General features: G+C 41.8%; 1 long non-coding RNA gene across 1 annotated transcript; it reads right to left on the bottom strand.

The window, feature by feature from the left end:
• Nucleotides 1–18,273: 18,273 nt before the first annotated feature.
• On the bottom strand, nucleotides 18,274–22,997 carry LOC142005719 (uncharacterized). The gene is made up of 3 exons (XR_012643112.1): nucleotides 22,920–22,997; nucleotides 20,078–20,127; nucleotides 18,274–18,309 (listed from the first exon to the last, which is right to left on the bottom strand). It is a non-coding gene; the product is annotated as an uncharacterized LOC142005719 (long non-coding RNA).
• Between the last annotated feature and the right edge of the window lie 2,726 nt (nucleotides 22,998–25,723).

Consider the following 25,723-nt stretch of genomic DNA (forward strand, 5'->3'; position numbering starts at 1 on the left):
AAGCATGTGAGCTCTTCAGTAGCTATGCTGTCCTTCGTGGAGGTTGGCAAGCCTCAGCCTGGGCAGGGAACAAGGGTGGGGGGAGTCCCTTTAAGAGCATGCCTGGCTGTGGTTCCCATATGAGATTGCTGGCCATGCGAGCTTATCTGAGGAGGTTCCGGGTTCTGCTCTGTCAAGAGAGTAGTCGGGTGTCTGGCCACTCTCTATCAACAGAGCGCATCACTTTTCAATCCACTTCCATGTGTGGATGCACTCTGTCGAAGGAAGTTTTTTCGGAAGATCTCTCCCGACAGTAGCTTCTGTTGACAGATCACTCTAGTGTAGACGTAGCTTGAGACACATATTCCCTGCTGCCATATACTTGTATGTTTAGTATACTTAGTGAGGTATAATTTTAAAAATCTTGATCTGTTGAATATTAATATTGGGTTTGATAGTACAGGTAGAAGCTCTCTATTCCGGTACCATGAGGACCTGACCAGTGCCAAACAAGAGAATTTGATGGACTATTGGAGGTCAATATTGTCTAGCCATTACCAACACTTCCTCTACATCCTGGGCTCTTAGAAGGCATTTAAGGGTAAATTACAGCTACATAACATCACAGAACACTGAGAGCCAGGACGGAGGGCTGTAAACAAACTTTATGGGACCACTGGAAACTTGGCCACACCCATGATAAATAGTAGTCTGGCTAATTAAAATTGTGCTAGATTACAGATGTTGCGAGACAAGTGAGTGTTGGATTAGAGAGTTTCAACCGGCATTACTATGGGTGTTTGTGAAGCTATGAAGTATTGCTGTATGTGCTGTTGAAATGTATTGTGAGGTTGGGAGATGACCACACTCAGACTTTCAATAAAGAGAAAAGGGCATCCATCACCAGTCAGACAGGTATTGACAGCTTATCGAAAAGGACTCTGCTATCCAAGATGCTCCTTAAGGAAGGCATGTATGCAATGGAGACTGCTTTACCGATGGGGATTATCTGCTCCCCGTATCACAGCAAGTATCTTTCTAGCAGTTGGAAGAAGGTACAGGTTGAACCTCTCTACTCTGGCTCTCTCTGGTCTGGCAACATCTGTAATCTGGCATGATCTTAGTTAGCTGGATAACCACATCATGAATGTGTCCAAGTTTCCCATGGTCCCATAAATGTTGTTTATAGCTACCAGTCCTGGTTCTCAGTGGTCTGTGCTGACATTTAACTCTAATTTACCCCTAAATGCCTTCTAAGAGCCCACTAAGATTTGGAGGTGTTGGTAACGCTGCTAGATAACAATGACCTTCTCTAGCATTGGCAAATTCTCTAGCTGGCAGATTCTCTGGTTCAACACCTGTCAAGTCCCCATGGTGTCAGACTAGACTAGAGAGGTTCATCGTGTATTAAATGAGAGACAGTAACATCATCACTTGGTCTCTTCCACCCGCCCCCGATTTCATGACCTGGAAGGATGTTTGGAAGACAAAGACTTTGAACTGAAAGACTGGACACAGGCTGGAAAGGGGTCCAGTTGGTGCAGAGGGGCTGACAGCCACGGCAGGCCTAGGAGCAAGGTGGGATGGAGGGCTGGCTCCCTGGCCCACGAATGGTTGGGATCAAGGGCCGAAGGGGTGGGGCTTGGAGCACTCAGCCCTGGGTCCCCACACACTCCCTCAGAGCCATGCATGGAGCAGCAGCACAGCACTGCCGCAGCTTTGCAAAGGGGCCTGGGGCACCAGCCTCTGCTCCTCCAGCAGCGGACATGAAGGGAGCTCCAGGCCCCTTTGAAATGCCAGGCCTCAGGGCATCTACCCCCTTTACCTCCTCCCCGTCGGCAGGCCTGAGTTGGCATAGTGAGGAAATACAAGCTACCTGCACCATCTGTTAGGGTGAAACACTGCTTAAATCAAATCTTGCTTAGTCTGTTTAAATTTTAAATTAGACTGCAAATTTACTTTTGTTTCTTAAATAGCCAGCTCTGCTGCCTGTACCTGTCACTTATAGACTACGTCTACACGTGCCCCAAACTTCAAAATGGCCACGCAAATGGCCATTTCGAAGTTTACTAATGAAGCGCTGAAATGCATATTCAGCGCTTCATTAGCATGCGGGCGGCCGCGGCACTTCGAAATTGATGCGGCTCGCTGCCACGTGGCTCATCCAGACAGGGCTCCTTTTCGAAAGGAGCCCGCCTACTTCAAAGTCCCTTTATTCCCATGAGCTCATGGGAATAAGGGGACTTCGAAGTAGGCGGGGTCCTTTCGAAAAGGAGCCCCGTCTGGACGTGCCGGGCGGCGGCAAGGCGCGTCAATTTCGAAGCGCCGCGGCCACCCGCATGCTAATGAAGCGCTGAACATGCATTTCAGAGCTTCGTTAGTAAACTTCGAAATGGCCATTTGCGTGGCCATTTCGAAGTTTGGGGCACGTGTAGACATGGCCATAGTCACTCAAAATCTCTCTGACCTCCAATTTTCACATTGCTGTGAAATCAGAGAGGGGAATTTCCTTCACATGGTTCATAATGTCATCTTTGCTTTCATTTCCAGCAAAAGCCCTTCCAGCATTTCCAACATGAACTCCTCCATAAGCTCAGCATCCCGGAAAAGCTTTCTTTTAGCCAGTACCGACGTTATCTGAAGAGAAGCAGCTGTTGCTTTTTTCTGACCATTCACTGATGTTGCGAGAATGACATTTAAAGTGTGATACAAGGACTTGAGATTTTCACTTTTGTCATGTCTGGCAACACTGCCAGGAGGGCAGGCAGCCTGGAAGTTACCATGTTTTGATTCAAAGTGGCAACTCACGCTGCTGACCTTAAACAGGGTTACGCTGGTTTGGCATATTAACTGCAAAGGTTTTGCATTTATATGAAGTGACATAATAATAAGGAATTCTGCTGTCCAGTGTAGATGAAAAGTCAGGTTTTTGCTGTCAACTTTGTTTTCTCCCATTCACATTCATTTTTGGCTCCATTTCCATCAATAAAGAAAAACGGGAAGTGTCCTACCTCAGGCATAGTGGATGCTATCACAAGAACTTAAAATCCAGTAAGGATACTTAATTCATGCCCTGGCTGAGCCCCTGCATCTCTAGACTTGTGAGTTCGTAGCCCCAGCCTCTCTCAGCCAGCAACCTCTGCTTTCTGGCTGCCCCACTCTCAAGGCAATGCTTCTGTGAGCAGTAGTACTATACCTGCAGAATTACCATACCTGCCACCATAGGCAACATGTGAGGTGTGTGGGGCCACAAGCCCACCCACCCAGCTTCCTCCCACTGTCACAGCCACACTGCAATGCTTTCAGTGAGTGCAAGGGCTTCCTGCAGAGCAGCACAGGCTGAGAGCAGCAGGGACTCCCTTGCTCATGCTACTCATAATGCTGCATCACCCCAGGGGAGGGAAATAACTGCCCTATGTGTGGGGATGGATCATGGATGGGGAGGGCAGGGCATGGGTGAGCAGGGGAAGGTAGAGGAGGGTTTTGGAGGAGCTGGGGGGAGCATGGCAGGGGCCTATGGCTGGTTCCCCCCACCCCGCGATACCCACACCACTTGCCTCTGTGTACCACCCTTATTTCTGCTCTGCTGTTGGTGGTGGCATTTTCTTTATAGCTGTGCACCCAACCAACAGCCACAACTCTCCAGCTGCCCCATCAATGCTTGATGTTAAGCTGAAACCCTACTTCTTGCATTACAAATTTGAGCACTTCCACAAAGTTAATTACTAAGGCAGTCATAGGCAAATTACAAGCAATGCATCACTGTTAGTGAATTCAATATGAACATGTTTGAGATGAGCTGACTAGCAGACTGCACAGGAAACTAGAAGGGACGCATTTGGCTCATGGGCTGCCTATTGGGTATCACTACTCTATACGGTCCTGATGGTCAGGTGTGAGTCTGAACACTGATTCTGTGCTTGTGCCTTTATTTATATCCTTCAACTAGATATCAGGCAGTGAGACGCTTTAGTGGAATATGAGATAATGGTGATGTAAGTGACTTACATCCTTGTGGGGGAAGGTGCTAGCATTTATGAGCTTCATATGCCATGGGCTGATTAAATTCGTTATTTAAAACATCAAATTACTAGTTTATGTCATGTTCTTCATCCAAGGCTCTCACAATTCTTTATGAATATAAATTAACTAAGCTTGCAACCTCTCTGTGAGGGAAGTGCTATTTTAACAGAGGGTAAATGGAAGCACGTATGTAAAACAACTTGTCAGAAGTCATCAGACACGTGGGGGGGCAGAGTGTGAAATAGAAGCCAAGGGGGTTTATTAAAATAGGGGTTCATGTTTAGTTTGATTTAACTTCCGTCACTTGTCAAATCTGTGATCAAATAAATGAGATAGTTCTGGCTTTGACCACCAATATTACCCATAACCATGCTTTTACTCCTCTCACCATTCCATCTGTCTGATTTATTTGCTGAGATATTCCATGTTGGTCTCTCTCAAATTTTAACTTTGACCCTCTATGAAGATTTTGAATGGGACCCCAAAAAGTAGCCTCAGATGCAAGTATGAGTGGCACCCCCAGTATTCAGCATGACATATTTCGATTTCTCTATGGCCAAAACTGGCACTTGAGTGCCTAAACTCAAGACTTAGGAACCTAAGTACCTTTGTGGATCTCACTCTCTCTCTTTGAGCTTGATGAATACCTATCAAATGAGTAGTCACAACTTAAGTGGACGAACTGACATTTATATTCAAATTCAGAACATTAACACATGGTTTAAATCGTGATGGGAACTTTCTGAGTCACTATAGGGGCTCGTCTGCATATTTGACTCGATCTAATTCTTGATCTTTCCACCCACCCCTCCACTCTCTGATTTGCTGACCTTGATTATCTTTTTCTGATTTGTCCTCCTTGCTTACTGTTTTTGGTTCTCTGTGTCTTAAATATTGAGTCTGTTCTGGTCTGGATATGGTCTGAAGAAGTGGGTCTGTCCCACGAAAGCTCACCTAATAAACTATTTTGCTAGTGTTTAAAGTGCTACTTGATTGCTTTTTGTTTTGATAGTGTATAGACTAGCACGGCTTCCTCTCTGTTACAATTTCACTTAGGTTTTCTCATTGATTTCTGAGCTAAAGGGGACTTTCCATTTGCTTTCTTTTTTAAGTGCTGATTTGGGTCTTTTCAGATCTCCATTCAAGTTAACGTCACACTGTGTGGATGGAGGAACCAGTTGCATTATTGGGGTGTCAGAGAGCTTCGCAATTTTATGATCTAAGAGTTTGAAAAAATAGAATGCATGTTCACCATGGGAAAAACGTTCACAGCTTTTCTCTCAGTCAGAGCCATCTATTCTGTTGTTATAATTTTTTTGTATAATGTCACTGAACTTTCTTGTGAATCATTAAGCTGATTTCTCCTACGGCTGTTGGAGATGTTTGCATAATGCTAATTTATTTTTCCCCCACAGTATATATATGTCAAATCTCTCCTGAAAAACTGTGTGTTCCTTTCCTGAGCAGAGGCTGAGGAATCATCTATCAAGTCCAAGAAGTCTATATATGAATTATCTCAAAAGGGTGTAACTGTATTTGCTACTATAGCAAGCACAAGGTGTGGTTTTCCCTTCAGAACTGTTCTTTGGCAATATCAAGACTTGGACATTGTCCTTCTTTGGCTGGATGAAGAAATGGGGGAAACCATGCATGCTTGCAAAATCAAGTACGCTCCTGGTAAGAGCCAGGAAAGCTCAGTATATAAATTGTGAAGGGATACATGACAGTGGTGTTCGTTCCTGTAGATAAAGTGGGGTATTAAAAAGCTACCTAAAGCAGCAGGTTTATGAGAAACTATGGAGCAGCTGAAGGTATTTCCATCCTCACTGAGAGTAATTATGGCGGACTCATTTTTTTTTTTAAGGTGACAAGTGACTTTGGTTGTCTAAGTCCTTGGATGCCAGATACAGCCTTCCTTAAAAGAAAAAAGCTTTATCCTCAGAGAATGGGCGCTCAGCACCTTTTCAGTATCAATCCCCTTTACAGCATCTCACATTTGCAACCAAAATTGCTACATGCTCTTCAAAACTTAAATCCAGGTGGCTTGTATATATTTGAGTAAGTCAATATTTTTCCTAGAGTTTTTTTGCTTAATTTCCCTAACCAAAGACAGAAAGTAAATAAATAGATTTTGTTAAAATCTTATCTTGTATTTCCCAGCTTACCTGTCTCTGTTTGGAAGGTCAGGTATTAATTCTATACAGTTAGTTATTTTTATTCACTAAAATCTTCACCATATACTGAACTCAGATCTCTCTTCTGTTCCAGCTGTTAAACTAATGCCTGTTTGCTTTAAATGGCATACTGTACTTGTGCCTTTCTTAAAAAAAAATTATCTTGCAAAAATATGTTGACTTAAGATTAATGAAAGAGTAAATATAAGAAGAGCAGATTTTGAAATGGATAAGGACTTTTGTGATTTTTTTCCTGTGTCATAGTACGGTACATTAAAATGTAAATGGAAGGTTTCTATCCTGAAAAAAATTGTTTCTATTTGTTTACGTGGGCTCTATAGTTTAATTAGCTTATCCGTTTTTCCAGCAGTAGATCTAGAAATAATCATTTAGTTGAACTTTCATTTACAACCTGTTGTGTCCTTTTGCATACTTGGATACAATTTGCATAAACAATATAATTACAATTATCAGCTTTTCCCAAAAGATTAGGAGGAAAAATTACTAATTAATCTCATTTACATGAGGATAAGGTTAATTACATAGACACACATTCTGTTGGTTTAGTTGCTTTGTTGTAATAAGCTGTGTCATTCTTATTAAGAGACAATGAAATTTTTATAACACTGCAGCAAACTCGACATCATAATGGGTTTTTTCAGTGTCCAACTCCTGAGAATTCAAACTGAATCCTCATACAAGAATAATTTTACAAGTAAGGTCGTGGAGCAGGTCACTGGGATAACTGGAAACAGAACCCAGGACTCCTGACTCAAAATATTCTACTCTGAGCACTACCTACCACCTCCTCCTTACTTGTATGTTCTTACACCTGGGTCCAAAAAAATGAAATATTCATGAAAGCGGGCTGCTGAGGCCAAGTTTTAACACTCTGTTCCTCTTTTTCACCTTTGCATTTTGAGATATATCAGTATTTGTGTTTGCTTCCCCCAGGGGGAGATACAAGGCTATTTTAAAAGTTCTTTGAGTGAAAACTCCCAGCTTGTATTGAGTAATCTACCTGTGCTCAAGGGAGTTAAACCTCTAGATGACTGGTGGGTGCATCACTGTAGTCAGTGAGCTGAAGGGCTTCACGGAGCATGAAAACAAAAATAATACCCAACGGATTGCTTTTGCAAATACCAACAGTCCTAACTGAAAGCTTTAGTTGTAAGTGATGTAAACAGGAGAAGTCGACACAAATAATTTACTTGCTTAACATTAAAACAGAAGAATTCCATCAAGGGTGTATGGTGTTTGGATAAAGACAAAGGAGAAGGACCATATTTTCTTTGATATACCTACAGCTGACAGGTAGAGGGGGATTCTGATATTCAGTTGTGTTTTAATAATTTGAACATTCATGAATTTCTGTAATTCATCATCCTTAAATGGTAGATTTTTTTCAAATCATGCAACAAGTCTCATTGACTTGTGTACATTTAGGGTCTCTCATCTTCTTCCTGAACAACAAGAAGTCTTGTGGCACCTTATAGACTGACATATTTTGGAGCATAAGACTTCTTGGTGTTCTTGAAGCTACAGACTAACATGGCTACCTCTCTGATACTCATCTTCTTCTTGTTATAGTATGTCTCCCATGCCCAGTTGAAGAAACTCCCCTGACCTTTCTCCATTCCAGAAAGAAGTTGCTGTGACTATAGAGCTGGCTGTACCTCTGTTGCCTTCATGAGCTCTCTGAGACTATGTCTACACAGTACCCTAAACTCAGAAGTAAGAAATCTAATTTGTGCTATGTAAATTCTGTATCTTATTTCAAGTTTATTTGGGCATTTGGCACTGTCTAAACAGAGCCAAATGTTGAAATAGCGTGCTATTTTGAAACATCCCTTATGTCTCTTGCAATGAGGAGTACAAGGATGCTGAAATAGCATGCCTGTTATTTTGAAAAATATTTCAAAATAGCTGGTCCATTTCAAAGATGTGGAGTAGCTATTTTGGATACCGAGGCATCCCAAAATAGCTCTACAAGTAGACATAGCCCGATTGTACTCCTTCACATGTCAAGACTTGTGCCTCTATCTCTTATGGAATGGAATTCTCTGGTTTTCTCACTCTCTGAGCGGGCCTTTGACTGGGGTACCTTGTTTCGACCATGTTCATGCAGCTGGTCTTCCCTCTGGGAGTCGGTATAACAGTCAGACATCCTTCTTGAATCCACAGCATTTAATTGCACAAATAGAAACAAGACACGTAGAGAGAAAGGACTTCAAAATAATAACCAGTCCACATTAATGTCTGTCTGTTGGCTTCCCAGCCTCTGATGATAGCCTAGACAGACTTCTTCTGATGCCCCACCATGTGCCTTTATCAGTCTGACCAGTATCTCAATTGCTTCGTTTCTAGAAAGATATAGATTTTTTTTCTATCCAGCCAGAGTTCATTGTTCTTGTCAGTGCTGAGCTTTTCACCTTGCTTGTCCAGACAATTTCACAAGATGTAGGGTCAGTACCCCCAGAGTCAATTACTCTTCCATTCTTCCTCCCAGTCTGCACCAGAGTTAAGCCACTCCACCTCACTAAAACACCAAATGGCTGAGGGGGGATCCACAGGGAATTAGTAGTGTAAGTCAGAAAAGAATCTTGCTCCAGCCATATGGCTGGGGCAGGCAGCAAAAACAGTCTGGTTCAGATATTTGGGCCGGGGCCTACAAATTCTAAGCAGTCAGGCTTACACCCTCTGGCTGGAACAGAGCAAAATCACTTTGTGGCATAGGGCAAAGAGTCAGGATCAAGCCCCATGCAGGTAAGGGGCAGAGCAGAAGCAGTCTATGGCCCAGCTCTCTGGTTGGAGCACACAGCAAAACAACATAGGCTGTCTGGCCAGCGGTGGGGTTTTCAGCAACAGGTACAGGGATCTGGGGCCACCCTACTCAATCAATTCCCAACACAGTGCCCTAACTGGGACTGGGAATCCCATCATGGGTTCACTGGGGATCCTGCTGAAACATACTGATTGTGTATTCAGCAGGCACAATATCTGGCTTCCCCAAATTACTTCCTATCCCTTCCTAGTCACAGGGCTTAATTGCTCACGGCTTCTTGGAGTACTCAACAACCTGAAGTTCCAGCAGCTCCTTGGAGCATTCACTGGATGGCAGCTTCTCCAGATATTCCTCCAGAGGCAGAGTTTTATATACCTCAGTCCCTGGTTCAGGAGCAAGGCAGCAGCAGCAGCAGCAGCATTCAGCTCCTTCCCTGCCCCTCCCTCAACTGAACTGAAGGCTCCATCTCTGATACTACCTCTTCCATCCCTTCCTTTTCAGTACAAGAGTGGGTCCTGTCATACAGCCACCCACCAGAGGGCAGGGAATGGTTCCTGCTGGTCTGCATGAGAGAGAGGTCACTCTGCCTCATTACTCTCACTCTGGTGGAAAAGCTAAGGAAAAAGATAAACTAACATTTTACAGTGTTTCCACCACTGGGGTAGTTTAAAAGGATGCCCTTTCATGCGGTGGGTACATGTTGCACCATCCCCAAAATGCAACATATTCGCATCTTTATGGGAATGCAGCTTCAGCCTCCTGTCTGTGAAGTGCTTCTCTGAAGTTTAAGCCTGGATTATAAGGGTGCGATACAGCATCTTAAGCAAAGATTTTCAGAAAACCCAAAAAAGGAGTAAACACTATCAAGTAAGTGCCTATAGCACAGAACAGGGAGCTGAGTACACTAAATTTCTTTCACAGATGTGTAACCAGTGCTTTTTTGGGGTGAGTACATGCTGGTACAGTGTACCAGCACCTTTTCTCAGAGTGCCCTGGCCAGGGGTCCTGTAGCTGGGGCTGATAGCAGGGCTCCATGCCCCAGCCAGCTCCTAACTGTGGGGCTGCAGGTTCCCCTCTGCCCCCACCCAGGCAGGTAAGTACCAGCACCTCTTATTTTACAAAAAAAGGCATTGCATGTAACCATGAAAAATATCTTCAGTAAATGTCACTGAAGAAGACATAACTTTTCCCCAGTGATGCCAACTCCCTTCATTGTGTTCAAAGTCTCATGCTCCTTGTTGTTTTTGTTTTAAAGCACCAGCGCCTGGGCTCCCTGTATTTCATCAAAATTTCAGCTTTCATGCCTTTTAAAAGAGTGCTGAGCCCTTCTGTTTGGACAGAAAAGCTAGAAATGTGACCCAGGTGTACCCTACATACTCAAAACCCAGAAGGTAAATTTAATGAAAAGTCTCCCACATTACTTATTTTTTTAAGTGAAATGCAATGTACGTCACTCTTGGGATTGCTTGGAGGGTTTGACTCCTGACTAATGAATGTTTGCGTTGGTAATGTTCTTATGGGTACCTGTATATCCTTAATGGAACATTATGCTATACTTCTTGACTACAACAAAGTTTTGTGAGTCTCTTATGCATACTTTTCTGTGTATAAAAGCCACACAAGCCAGTGTCAAGTCACCTGCGGTAGCCTTGTGTTTCTGAGTCCTTTCCATAATTCCCCACTATGCAAGGAGATGGTACAGCTTGTTTCCCTGATGTAGCCAGCCACCTCTGAGAACCTGTGGATGGACTGTCCTTCTGCTATTGGTGTGCACTGCCCTGCCAGAAATGCACGGAGAAAGAAAAGAGGATGATTTGAGATACACATATAGTGAGAAGTCTCCTTAAATCTAAGCACCTAGCATTAAGCAGAGATATTGTAGTCCAGTATTAATTAGGAGTGCTTTGTGATTCTTCGAGGCACTGTTGATCATCAAATATCAATATAACTTGAGTAATGAGTAATGGGACCCCACTCCTGAACTAAATTAACTGTGCAGGTTGAGCCATTCTAGTCTGGCACTCTCTCATCTGGCAACGTTCATTGTCCAGCGTGATTTTCGTTAGCTGGATGTCCATTTGTCCAGGGTGTGGTCAAGTTTCCTGACATCCCATTAAGTTTGTCTTTAGCCACCAGCCCTGGCTGTCAATGTTCTGTGCTGTTATTTAGCTGTAATTCACCCCTATCTTTTAAGAGCCCAGTAAGCAGTGAAGATATTGTTAATGCTACTAGACAATATTGGCCTTCCATGGCTCTGCAAATTCTCTCATTAGGCACCAGTTCAACCTGTATTAAACTTTTATTTTTAAACATCATTTGAATTTTAAATTATTCAGATTGACTTATTTTAAAAATCACAAAAAATGTGAGAAAGGACTTGCAGACTTCAAAGACAATAACATTGAAGACCGCTGTTCAAGGGATTAGAAAATAAATCCCTCATAAATTTGACACCTGGGCATAACAGAAGCTCTTTTGAAACAAAAACAAAACAAAAAAAACCCAAAAATCACCCTGCATGTGAGAAAGAAGAAATACTATCTTGATTAGTCTTATACGTATCTTTAGCCCTTTAAAAATTAGGTATCAATTAGTGTGTCTTATTTGCCTTCTCAGTTATGGTAATTGCACACATTAATTTGGTATTTCTAAATGCAATGAGCAATTCAAATAGTTACATGGACGCTTTCATGCAGATTAGCACAACCTAGGTTTATAACATTGTAACTGACAAAAGTCTGTTTTCAGTAAACTACATGTTTACATTTCCAGGGATCAGGTGTATGCTAAGGCAGCTGTCAATTTGGGAGACAGCTAATACGGCATGCTGGAGAAACACATTGTTCTATTTCTTTGAGAGCTTACTTTTATCCTTTTCTTCTTGTGTTACTTCTCTTGGACTGATGATTTATTATAGGCTGAAAGTATGTGGTTCCTCGGTGGATATGGAAAACATAACATAAATATTCCCAAATTCTTTATATGACTGAAAACTCAAGTACTTTTTACTTCTCAAAGTACAAACTCGATGTATTTTTTGTAGAATGTGCATTTGCAAATAGGTCATTGATAACCTCTGAGTTGCTGTTCTGCCTGAAGGCTGTTGTGTGAATGCTAAATGGAATTCCATTTTAAGATATGCAATTTGCTAAAGGGGTTCAGAGAAAATTATGAAATTACATTAGAGCTCTGCGTTGTATTGCATACTTTTTTAAAAATCCTCTTTCTCCATTAGTGAAATCAACTTTGAATGGTGAGTATAGTAAATTATTTGAGCTAGCCTTTATTAAAATTCTACTAATTAAACTAATTCCTAAATTCACTTACTTACTTTTATCAAGGTCATTTAAGCAAACAGCACAGTAAAAATATTAATAGTATATCTCCCTTTTATTAAATCAACTTTGAGGGATTAGCAAGAGGATGTGTTGAAGAGCAATCTTGTTATATATATATATATATTTAAATCATTCTAGTCTATTCAACTGCATCTACAGTATATTCTGTTATATAAAAAGTGTCAGTCCACATAGCCCCACAATGCAGCCATAGAACCATAGAATCATAGGGTTGGAAGAGACCTCAGGAGGTCATCTTGTCCAATGCCCCGCTAAAAGCAGAACCAATCCCAACTACATCATCCCAGTCAGGGCTTTGTCAAGCCAGGACTTAAACATTTCTAGAGATGGAGATGCCACCACTTCCTTAGGTACCCATTCCAGTGCTTCACCACCCTCCTACCTAAATAGGATTTTTTTCTAATATCCAACCTAGACCTCCCCACTACAACTTGAGATCATTGCTCCTCGTGCTGTCATCTGCCAACACTGAGAACAACCTCTCTCCATTCTCTTTGAAATCCCCCTTCAGGTAGTTGAAGGCTGCTATCAAATCCCCCATTCTTCTCTTCTGTAGACTAAATAAGCCCTAATCCCTCAACCTCTCTTCATAAGTCATGGGCTTCAGTCTCCTAATAATTTTGATCATCCTCTGCTGGACTCTCTCCAATAGGCCCACATCCTTTCTGCAATGGGGGTTTAGAACTGGACCCAGTACTCCAGGTGTGTTCTCACCAGTGCTGCATAAGGGGAAATAATTACTTCTCAAAGTCTGCTGCAAATGCTTCTACTAAAGCATCCCAATATGTCATTAGCCTTCTTGGCTACAAGGGCAAACTGTTGACTCATATACAGCTTCTCATCATCTGCAATTCCAAATCATAAATATATATAAGATTAGGGTTAGGATTATATACATATAAGCTATGTTTTGGAAGGCGCATGGTAACAAGGCAGTTCAGAATACGCTAAGGAGGCACTGACATGAATATGCAGTGCCTCATTAGCATAATAGAGGCCATGCCTGATGCCAAAGTGCCAGTTTCGGAACACATGCCACCCATGTAGACAGGGGCCTTGCAGAAGGATCCCCTGGACTTCGAAAGCCCCTTCTTCGTATTCAAAAGCAGCACTTTCGACTCAGACATGGTCACCATTATGTTAATGAGGCACTGCATATTCATGTTCAAACTGCCTTATTACCATGCCCCTTCCAAAAGGAGAGGGCTAATGTAGATGTAGCTATAATGTTACATGTTGCTGGCACATTTTATATTACATACACCACAGTTCTTTCTGTACTAACCTTTTTATTATTGATTGCAACTTTAATATAGGACTATTAAAATTTGAATTGTATGTGTCAGCTGTAAGCAAAACAGATAATTCTTGGTGCAGGTAAGTGAATTACTGTCTTCATAGCTGTCAAATATTTGTTTTCAAGTATTTGTACTTAGTTTTGGTTTTCATTTCCAGGATTGCTTCTTTGCTAGCTTTTGTCTGCACTGTCCTGGTATTAAAACATAATTTTGTTAAATTTCCAGAAATTATATTCCGTCAACCCATATTAAATGTTAAGTGTTTTCTAGATTCTGAAAGACAGAGGTTGAATGCTCTGTTGCAGGATTATTGTTATGATCAGAATCTTTCCTATGAGTTTAATACTCTTTAGATTACTCCAGAGGTGCTCAACCCTCTGAGCTGCATTATGACAGTGAAAACTGAACCCCAGCCAATGAGAGTGGTGGGCATTTCTACCTATGAACCCAAGCTAAACAACCTGTTTGGAGGCCTTCCAGCAGCTGACCCTGGTGAGCTGTGTGCAGCTCAAAGGTCAGAGGTTGCCCATCACTGATTTACAACATTGTATGGACTGATCAATCTGAACTCCAGTTAAATCATGTTGGCGAGAAATTGGAATGGGAACTTGCTCTCTTTTTTGATATTATTGAGCAGGTGGAGTATGTGTAGTCTTAAATTTAGCTAGTTATGTAGACTGTAGACACTAAGGCTAGGGCAACTCGAAATAACTTACACAATTTGAACAATGCAAATTGTGTCAATTATTTTGATTTAACTTATTTTGAACTTGGTACTGTCCAAATGGCATCAAGATTCAAAATAAGCAGCTATTTCAAAGTTTCTGCTACCCCTCTCACAACAAAGGGTAGCAGGTACAAAATTCCACACTTGAAACAGCACTCCTATTTGGAGCACGGTGTTAAGCTGCAGCATTGCTATTTCGGGATACGAAATACGAATGTATCCTGAAATACCAACCACAGGGTAGCCATAGCCTAAGGATGACAATGGGGATGTTTAATAGGAGTTTAATTTTTTTAACTTATTTGTAACGAACTGTCATTATTTGTCTCTCCCTCCACTTTTTATGTCATTTGCAGATTCTACCAACTTTATGTACTTTATATTTTCTTCCAGATCATTGAGAGAGATATTGAATAATATGAGTGCAAGAACAGGTCTCTGTGCTCCTAACACTGGAGTTATTTCCTGCCTTCCCAAAGGCTATGTAAGGGAAAAAAGGGAGTTTGGGTCTAGTTGGAGGCAAACGGGGTTATCCACTCCCAGGCAAATAGCTTGGGATTTGGGAACTGCACAAGAAACTGGTGTACCTCCACAACATCAGCATCTAACAAAGCCATGCAATCCTCAACTGTCTTAGGGTGCTGGATATTCCAAGGCAGATATAGCCACCTTGAGAGAATTAAAGGATGACATTAGGCACTACCAGGGCACAAATGCAGAAAACTTCTCCACTCTCATGTCCCCTGCATCTTCTAAATATTATTCCAAACAGAAGTAAGAGAAAATTAGTTCACAGATCCTCAGTTAACTGATTGAAATCCCCATCCTTTAATTGTGTTATCCCCTCAGCAAACAGGATTCCACTTTTGTAGGGCTCTCTCCTCCTGCCTAGGAACGGAGGCTATTATAGTCTCTGAATACTACTGTCACTGAGACCAGAAGAGGAAGAAACCAGGCTTTGTGTGGAAAAAATAACTGCTGCCAAACTGAACTGGCAGACCTCCCACCCTGGCTGAATGTCCCAAGTTCTCTACCAAAATAGCTTCCTGAATTAGGCCATCCCCCTGTTTTTTCATAATTTCCTAGTGAGTAAAGTCTGATTAGTAGGCCAGCCTCCTGCCTATTCCCACTGACACCAAAGTCAAGCTGATGATAATAGCTGGAATGTGTGGAGGGAAAACTCAACAAGATAAGGAAAAAACTGAATTTTAGAAACTTCTAACCCAACTCCAAGCCTCATTCTTCATTCTTAGATTCAGAAACATCAAAACATTTCCAATAGCAGGGGAGAAATTCTTAAAAATGAGACCTATTTACTCATGAACTAATCTCCCGAGGCATATGCCAGAAGCCCCACAGCATGAAATATTTTAAGTAGTTTGAACCAAATACTGTAACAAAACATCTTATTGGACTGGGTTGGACTAGATGTCATTACAGAAGCTTCCCATTTCTGAAATCTGTGATACTTAGATTCAACATTTGTTAAGCTATTTTAAAGTGAAAAAAACTCATGGTTTTTCCCTGGGTAGAAAAATCTGTTAAATAGGTATTTATAAAAACAAGTGAAAGCAGACTGATACGTAATAGGAGTAAAGACAGCATATTTATTTTATTTTTATCATGAAAAGGGCACAATGACTCTTTCAATAACTGAAATGCTACTTCACACTTAAATAACATTTTTCTGCCTCCAATAGTATGTTTTCTGTGCAAAAACATGGCAAAATACACAGGTTGAACCTCTCTAATCTGATTGGTCCCAGCTGAGAAAATTTGCTGGACCTTGGAAGGTCAATCTTGTCTAGTAGCATTACCAACACTTTCATTGCTCACTGGGTGAGAAGACATTTAGCAGTAAGTGACAGCTAAAGAACAGCACAGAACACTGAGAGCCAGGACTTGTGGCTGTAAACAAACTTTATGGGACCACATGAAACTCGGCCATAGCCATGATAAGTGGTCATCCAGCTAACTTAAATCATGCTGGATTATGGATGTTTGCAGATGAAAGAGTTCTGGATTACAGAAATTCAACCTGTATTAGTGATAAAAACCAAGAAAGGAATATTTAGGTATCACAGTAGCATTGCTCAGGCTATGTCTATACTACAGTAAGAAAGCCAACCACAGACACGCAATTCTAGCTATGCTAATTGGGTAGCTAAAATCAACATATCTGCACTCAGCTAACTTGCCTGTCTATAAAGGGGAAGGTCAATGGGATAGTTTCTCCCTTCAACCTCCCTTACTCCCTGCATCTCAGGAGGAGCACAGGGGTTGACTGCGACCCATGAGAGTTTCATTTCGCCAGTCAAACTAGACAAGTGAAATTGAGCCTCAAAGATTGATCCTGAGCTGGTTGATGTTCCATGGTAGTGTAAATGTAGTCTCCATGTATTGTAAAGACAGGGCTCAATCTTTGAAATACGGCTCTGAATTCAAGTATTGAATACTCCAGAAATGTGCAGTGTTCAAATCTTACATTTTATGCTCTCTCCTATAAGGCACAGAATGGACATGATTAAATATATTTCATTGTGTTGCCTTTTTAAAACAGGTAAATATTTTTCACTCTCCTTTTCTAGCAATGAAAAATGTATGCCTTTTCTTAAATGACATTATTCTGCTTCCCACAGAATGTTTTTTTTCTCCAAGATCATAGAGGAATGGGGCCAATAAAATCATAACCCAACAATGAATTCATTAAAGTGTGTTTTACTCTGAGGCTGTTAAACACTGGATCAAGAGAAAATACTTTTTATATTGTTTTTGGTATTTAAAGCAAAGCACTTCCTCATTAGATTTTTGTAGCAAGATATCTAGTAAAGGAAGATGTGTTGATCCATCCAACCCAAAACTGCTGATGTGGAACATCTCTTTTCTCTCTATTTCTCTCTCTCTCCCTTTTTCTGTCATCAGCTATCATTCAAAATAGTCAATAGTTACGGCACCTGTTGCAAATTCCTGCCCTTTCTCACTTTCTTATTTCATTCCAAGTAGGCATATCATTATGACTTTGTTTAAATTTCATTTTACAAACATGGCTCCTTTTATTACCTTTATAAAATTGCTGACTGAATGGCCATGTCTACACTAGCCAAAAACTTCGAAATGGCCATGCAAATGGCCATTTCGAAGCTTACTAATGAAGCGCTGAAATACATATTCAGTGCCTCTTTAGCATGTGGGCGACCGCGGCACTTCAAAATTGATGCAGCTTGCAGCCACACGGCTTGTCCAGACAGGGGTCCTTTTCGAAAGGACCCCGGCTACTTCGAAGTCCCCTTATTCCCATCTGCTCATAGGAATAAGGGGACTTCGAAGTAGGCGGGGTCCTTTTGAAAAGGAGCCCCGTTTGGATGAGCTGCGTGGTGGCGAGCCGCGTCAATTTCGAAGTGCCACGGCATCCCACATGCTAATGAGGCGCTGAATATGTATTTCAGCGCTTCATTAGTAAAATTCGAAATGGCCATTTGCATGGCCATTTCGAATTTTTGGCTAGTGTAGACATAGCCAATATGTGCAGTAGATGTATTCCTTAAATGGACATGGATGAAGTTTCCTGCATGCCTTCCACGTCTTTCAATGGGGAGAGAACTGCTATGGGAAAGTGGAAATGTGATAACCAGGATCCCAGGGGAGTCAGTTGAGGCCACTCCATTAGGATGCACTGTAAAAAATGGGATGGCCAATCTCCAAAGCTCGTGATTATTCCAATATTTATATTTACCAAGCCAGCACAAAACAGATTCTATATTACCTTATTGGTCAGCCAGTGAGTCAAAACAATGCAGTTCCCTTAAAGTATCCAGACTCAGGCTTCCACCCAGATATGCCAGTTAGAAAAAGTTCTGTCAGTCTGAAAGAAGAGGGCAGCCACATCATCTGATTCTCATATGGGAGGCATCAAGGTGACCCCCATAAGCTGATATAGAGGTGTCCTGGAAAGGTACAATCAGATCTGCAAAAATAAAACAATAGAAATATAGAGCTGGAAGGAATTTTGGGAAGTCATCTTACAAGTCCCTGGTTTTCCCCAATGATTTTTAAGTCAAAGTCTTTCCATTCTGAAGGAAGATGTATTCTTATTATAATGCTGCACAGTTGCAGCTGCTCTGCTGTAGCAATTCAATGAAGAAGCAATGGGAGAGATAAAGGTGTGGTTAATCTGCTTCTATAAGGAATAGACCTTCCCATCAATTGAGCTCTGTCCATCCTGGGAGTTAGGTCTTTTAACTTCAGCAATCAATGGTGTAGATTTTTGGCAACTCTGAATGACATAGTTATACATACAAGTGTAAGTTTACAGTTTCGACCTGGCAGGACCATCTGCATCCTTCACTGATCAGAACTGTTCCATTTCCAGGGAAAGTGTATTGGCATGCAAACTTATTGTGCACTAATATTTTGGCCAGCACTAGCCCCAATCTAGACAATTCCTACTGTTACTAGGGTTCATCTATGCTAAGGACATGTATGGAGTGGTTGTTGGTGGTGCTGTTCTATGTACAGAGCTATGCAGAATATATTTTGAGGCCATGTCCTGTTAAGCTCCTTCTTGTTTCCTGTTGCAAAGACCAGATACAACAACAGTCTTTTCATGAGTCTGTGGCAATGAAAGAATACGGATAAACTATTTCTGTCATACAATCCCTTTTTGGCTATACATTTATTAGTAGGTTCCTCTGTGTAGCAAATGCCAAACCATGGTTCATAATGCAGTTTTTTGTGCGTGTGTGTGCGCGCGCGCGCTATTTATATATAGTGCACTGAGTGAAATGGCTTGGGAAGTGTGAAATACTGTTCTTTAAAGGAAAAACTTATCATTCCCTTCAAATTAAAGAATGATGTCACTGCTTTTGAAGACAGAGAATTGACCCAATATTTTCTGATAAGCTTAAAGTGTTGAACAAGTAGGATAAAGGTAAGATAAATAAGTCTACTCTTCCATAAATTCATGATAAGCTGTCGTTCCTGTTCAAGAACAATGTATTGATGACAAATTTCAACCAGCAGTTTCAGCCTAAAACGCTGGAGGGAAATATAACTTTCATAAAGTTATTTATGTGCCTATTTATGCTATTAGTTCAATATCTTAATATTAACCAATACCTTTATAAACAAATCCTTCTTCACGTGAAAAATTCTGTATCCTTTGTAGGAGAAAAGCTATATTTTTTCAGACTTATTTGCACTCACTAGCACTTGTACAGTGCACAATATAACACAAAATATATTTTGTGACTTTAGAAGACCTGCATGTCTAGGTAAACATGTATTTAGAAAATTTGCAAACATGTTTCCAAATGCCTGTAAAAATGGATTATGTATTCCTAACTGACAAACTGAGAGTAATATATATTACCCAGTGATTCGGTATGGAGTGTGTAAGTTTCCATTTAAAGAACTACTAATTCTTACATTTTTACCAGGGTTGGGTGGCCTTGATATTTACATGATGTTCAGACTTATGTATAGTTTGAAGATACAAAGCAGAAGAGCTATGTCCCAAAGTTTTATGCAGGAAATATATAAAGTTCTTCAACATGGTACATAGTGATAAGCAAACAGGACACACTGAAGCCATTCTTACTCTACTTCACCTCAGGGTGGTGGGTTGAAGGGATAAAAAGAACCTGTTGGACCATTTTGGACTTTAGCAATGGGTAGTCAAAACCAAGCCTTTCTAGTCACCCTCATTCCCCATCCCCATAAGAAACCAAGGTTACCTTTGGAAATCTGGATTGCTTCTGAGGATCATTCAGAAGGAATCTCCTGCCTGGTTGGAGAGGTGAATGTTAGGACAAATGAATGAATAATAATAATAATAATCATCATCATCAATAAGTATTACAATCATAATAATAGTTGTTATTATTATTATTGTTATTATTATTATTATTCCATTAAAAGAACCATTTTTCTCTTCACATTTTCTTTTTCTCTCTCCCCTTTTCCTCCTTTGGCTAGCAGAGGCATAAAGAGCCAATAGTATAGTCTGGATTCAGCAGCTTGTAGGCATTGCCCATCCAAGTGTCCACTCTCCTTTTTATATGTGCAAACTGCAGATGGAGATGAGGAGGTTCTAAAACTCCTGCTGAGTTCACTGGGAGCAGTTTGCATGCAGCCGGCAAGCACAGAAGCTCTAATATAAGTAATCCTAACAATAGTATAAAACTATGGCTATTGCTGAGCACTTTTAAGTATCCCACCACACATATAGTTCCAATGAAATGTTCACTATACACTCTATAGGAAAGAGTTGTGATAACTGCATGCAGCTAGCAAAAACAAAACAAAACAAACCAACCAAACAAACAAACAAACAAAAAGAAAAGGTTCTAATATAAGTATTACTAATAACAGTCTGAAGCAATACTTTCAGGTACGGTGTATATGGGTAGGGAGAGGAAACATGTTAAAAATGTTCATATTTCCATGATGGAGAAGCACACAGAACAGAGATATCAGGAATCATGGAAAATTTACAAAAATGTAACTTCTAGTGGTTCTGTTTTACTCTACAAACAGTGATGTGACAGCCCTTGGGTATGTAATAACTGAAAAGGAAATATTCTGGGCCAAATTCTGCTTTCACCTCCTCAACCAGCTTTAAATCCTAAATTGCTCCTCTGATGTAGACTGAGTAGACTATGATGACACATAACAGGAAGTGTCCCTTTGTTATTTTCCAAAATGCCCCAAGGACAGTTTCCATTTTATACCAAAGTTGGATACTATCCTTTGTTTAATAGGCAATAAAAATTACTCTTGGTCACCTCAAAGGAACTCATATGTTATTTTTACAACTGAAAAATCTGGCCTGCACTTTGGTGGATGGTGAGCAGATGAATTCTGTAAATCAGATTTTCAATAGGATTCAGCTTCCAGGTTTGCTGATTGATTGGCCACACCCTAAGATGCCTAAATGAGAGTTTCTTCCCAAGTAACCACAGTCTGGGCAAATAGACTTTGCCATATTGAGATACTAGGTGGTGGTGATGGTGAGCTCATCATCTAACGTGCTCTGTTTGGGCAACACATCAGATGTAGGAGGAGATCCCAAGCAGATGCACCTATACACCTGCTCCAACACTTTTGTCTTGCCTTTGGACTTACTTCACAAGTAGTGTTTTTAATGTTTACGGTTATGTGGTTGGAGCAGAAGGGGTGGCCAAGCTGATGGCTGCTGGGCTGTTGTTGTTGTCGTTGTTAGGACTGGAGGAATGAAAGGGGAAGGTATTTATAGGGATGTATTATGGTTTGGGGGACCTAATATGTGATTCCAGGCAAAGGAAGGAGGTACTGTTTAGCTAGCAGGCCACTTCTGGCTATCTGTTTTGAGTGGAGGTAGTGCTGATATACAGTACAAGGAGGTAATTAAAAAAGCTGAAGCCACCACTGGCTGGTTCATCCCACTCCACCACCCTATCTCGTAGCATATAATTACAATCTCTAGGCTTTTGTACAAGAATAGAAAAGCAGTTGCACTGACTGATGGGTGGTACTGAAGTGCAATTTAGTTGCAGTTCTATCCAGAGGTGAAAAAATACAGGAAGATTCCCCTCTGTTATCCAAGAAAACATGGATTGTGGGTCCCACTACAGAGACCTCTGTGTGTAACTGGGAGAGAGCGAATCCAATGAGGGTGGCTCCAACTGCTATCATGCTCCATGTTCTACCACTCCCCACTTTCGGCATCACTAATTTTCTTGTATCTTCAGTCTAGTCAGGATCCATGCTTCCTTGCCTGCACTCACAGGGGGTTGCTGATACAATTGCTTGCCTGCTGGCCTGAAGGTGACTGTATAGGATTTCCCTTCCCTATGATTTTTACTATTCTTGCTCCTTATAATCAAGTAAAAAGAGGTGACAGTGAAATGACTATTGTAATGTTACTGTGCTCTGGAGATAAACATATCAAAAAGAGAGGCTCCAAAACTATTTTCTTTCTTTTTTTTTGGGGGGGGGGGTGTTGGGGGAGGAAAGGGGATACGAGAGGAAGAAGGCAATAGAGTAATTCCCAAGGAGAAACTGGGGACTTCTGAATTTTGAAATAAAGAATGAGGTAGCTAAATGTCTAGCAAAACATACAACTTATTCTTGAAACCCAACAACTTTCTCTGAGCAGTGGAAGAGGGTGAATGTTATCTTCCCTTTAATAAAAGAGATAAAAGTAATTCTGGAAATTATAGACTGCTAAAAATCAGATCAGTACCCAGGGAGCTAGCAGACACTAAAGTAAAAAAAAAAAATAGATGGTGTGTACAATGTAATGGGGACAGATGAACACAGCTTTAGTCAGGGTTAAGCAAGCATCTGTAATTTGACAGCATTCTTTCAGCTAAGATGTACTTTAAAGGGAAACTACCGCTTACATGGCAAAACCCACAGGACGGGGTCCACAAGAAAATACAGATGAATGCTGCAAGCAAAATCTTACACAATTTCTTCTCCGTCTGGGTTTATATCACTACCCCTCACCCATAGCGAAGAAATGGGGAGACCCACTGCTCAAATTGCATGAACTTCCTCGGATTTTTTGGCTATCTGGATACTCAGAAGACTTACATCCAAGCTGGGTAGTAATCCTGTTGAACAATTGGAGGGTGGTGATCAGGAAGAAGAGAGACTTTAGGTGGTACTCTCCTTAAGAAGAGAAGAGAATTTTTGTGCTTGAAAATACAAGTAATGTTATAGGACCATAGAGACAAACAATTTAGAAAACTTCAATAAATGATCAAAAATGTTATATGAATACTATTAACCTTTTCAGTAAAGTTAATCTTCATTAAAATGTTTCAATGGATATGAATCTTACTGAGTCCGGCCATAAACTGATTACTTAATGGGGTCAAGAAGGAATTTTCCTCCCATAGAACAGCATTTCATAAGAAGCCAAACACATCATGAAGGGATTTTGCCTTCCTTTGAAGCATGAAATAGAGGATTTGATTGATCAATGGTTTTGTCTGGTATGGAAATGGCATGCACCTCCTTCTTAGTGGGAAATGCAAGAAAAATATGGTCAATCTGTCAAAAAATCCCTTCAGGTTGTGAACCGATTCCTGCTGTTCAGTTTGCAAGATGTTGACAGTCAACTACATTGGAGAGTGAGGTTAATTGAAGTCAGACCACTAGAAGACCTATGTTATTCTATACTCAGCCCTGCACTTTCACTCTAGTTCATCTTTATTTTAAATTAACGAAAATAACACAAATAAATATAAAGTCTCCAGTGAAAGAAAAAAAACAGAGGGATCTATCTCTCCTTTCATCTCTTCCTCTCTTTTAAATCTTCCACCCTGAATTCAACCCACATGCAGCCCAAACATACAGATAATTGCCTTACGGTTCAACGTACAGTACAAGGAATGAAGGGTACATGTTCCATAAGAGCATCTCTCTCGATCTCCCACCATAGGTTCTGTGCTCATTCCAGCCTTACTCCCTTCAGGCAGATGTATATGGAATGGGTGACTGACAGTCTTCTCTAGGCTATCTCCATGGCTCAAAGACCCTTCTTGTATTCTCAGGGAGTTGGTAGAACCTATAAGGATAATGAAAATATAAATATTTGATCAAAAAGTTGACAAAGGAGAGCATGTCAAGAAAATCCACTCTCCATTATAATCCAAACTTTTATCATAATTTTCCAGCTCAGTTCTAAGATGTCCCATATTTTTGCTGAAGCCTGTGTGATTCATTAGGCTCCCATTCATTATGAAAATAGACTAGCAAATTGCATTCTCTGTAAATGGAATCATTATAGCAGTAATTTGCAAAATACATTAAGCCCTTTGATGATCTTTCTCAGAGAAAAAACATATACTTTTAAACACATGGCTGGGCTATTATAATTTTGAGACTGTAGACCTTGCATTCATCGAATGTATAACTTCTTTTAGAAAGTGTTTTGACATGCAACTAACATCTACATGCTGGATTCCTGTGTACTCTGTATTTCACATTTTATAATTGTCATAAAGAATAAAGATTGAATGAAATGTAGGGAAAAGATGTAAGTATAAATTGTCTTGTATAGATGTACTTTTCAGTCGTCCATTGCCCATGCCCAGAATTTATGCACTGGGACTGCATGGCACACTGAACTTTTCAGCTATGCAATAATGCTAAGTTTTCCTCCAAAATTCTATTTCGGTGTGTATATTTATTAGGGGCAAAACCCTCTCAGGCTACGTCTACACGTGAACCCTACATCGAAGTAGCCTATTTCGATGTGGCGACATCAAAATAGGCTATTTCGATGAATAACGTCTACACGTCCTCCAGGGCTGGCAATGTCGACGTTCAACATCGACGTTGCGCAGCACCACATCGAAATAGGCGCCGCGAGGGAACGTCTATACGCCAAAGTAGCACACATCGAAATAGGGATGCCAGGCACAGCTGCAGACAGGGTCACAGGGCGGACTAGCGCTTCCGGGGCAACAGCTAGCCGCTCCCTTAAAGGGCCCTCCCAGACACGCTCAGCCTGCACAGCACGCGGTCTGAAGAGCCATAGGCATGCAGACCTCAGGCAACGCAGTCATGGACCCCCAGCAGCAGCAGCAGCAGCAGCAGCAGCAGCAGCAGCAGCAGCAGCCAGAGGTCCACACAGCCCTCCCTGCAGGAGCAGGGCTCGCCCTGATCCATGCCATGCGGGAGGCAGCTGAGCACCTCCTTGCCACACCGGAGGAGGAGCGGCCCGCAGGGGAGCAGGACTCAACCCCCAACCGTCCAGCACCCCGAACCCCTCCCAGCCTCACACGCCGCCGCCTGTGGAGCTACCCCACCAGCACCGACTGGAGGGAGCGGCTGGTGCTTGAGGAGTGGGACGACGACTGCTGGCTCAGGAACTTTAGGATGAGCCGGCAGACATTTATGGAGCTGTGCCAGTGGCTCACCCCCGCACTCCGGCACCAGGACACAGCCATGCGGCGTGCCCTCCCAGTGGAGAAACGGGTCGGCATTGCTGTCTGGAAGCTGGCCACTCCAGACAGCTACCGATCCGTGGGACAGCAGTTTGGTGTCAGCAAGGCCACCGTTGGGGCAGTCCTCATGGAGGTAAGAGGACCCACGCGGGGAGGGGGAGGCAGCTCTGGGAGGGCAGGGGAGGGGAGGGGGGCCCTGGCAGGGGAGGGGAGGGCAGGGCAGGGCAGGACAGGGGAGGGCAGGGGGGCCCTGGCAGGGCAGGGCCACGCACCCCCTGCTCACCCCTCATTGGTGCTCTCCCATGTGCTTCCCCTGCAGGTCGTGCACGCCATCAACGCCATGCTCCTCCACAGGCTCGTGAGGCTGGGGGACCCAGATGCCACCATCACGAGCTTTGCCACGCTGGGCTTCCCCAATTGCTTCGGGGCTCTGGATGGGAC

Source organism: Carettochelys insculpta, chromosome 1, assembly GCF_033958435.1.
Source record: "Carettochelys insculpta isolate YL-2023 chromosome 1, ASM3395843v1, whole genome shotgun sequence".
Taxonomy (NCBI): domain Eukaryota; kingdom Metazoa; phylum Chordata; order Testudines; family Carettochelyidae; genus Carettochelys; species Carettochelys insculpta.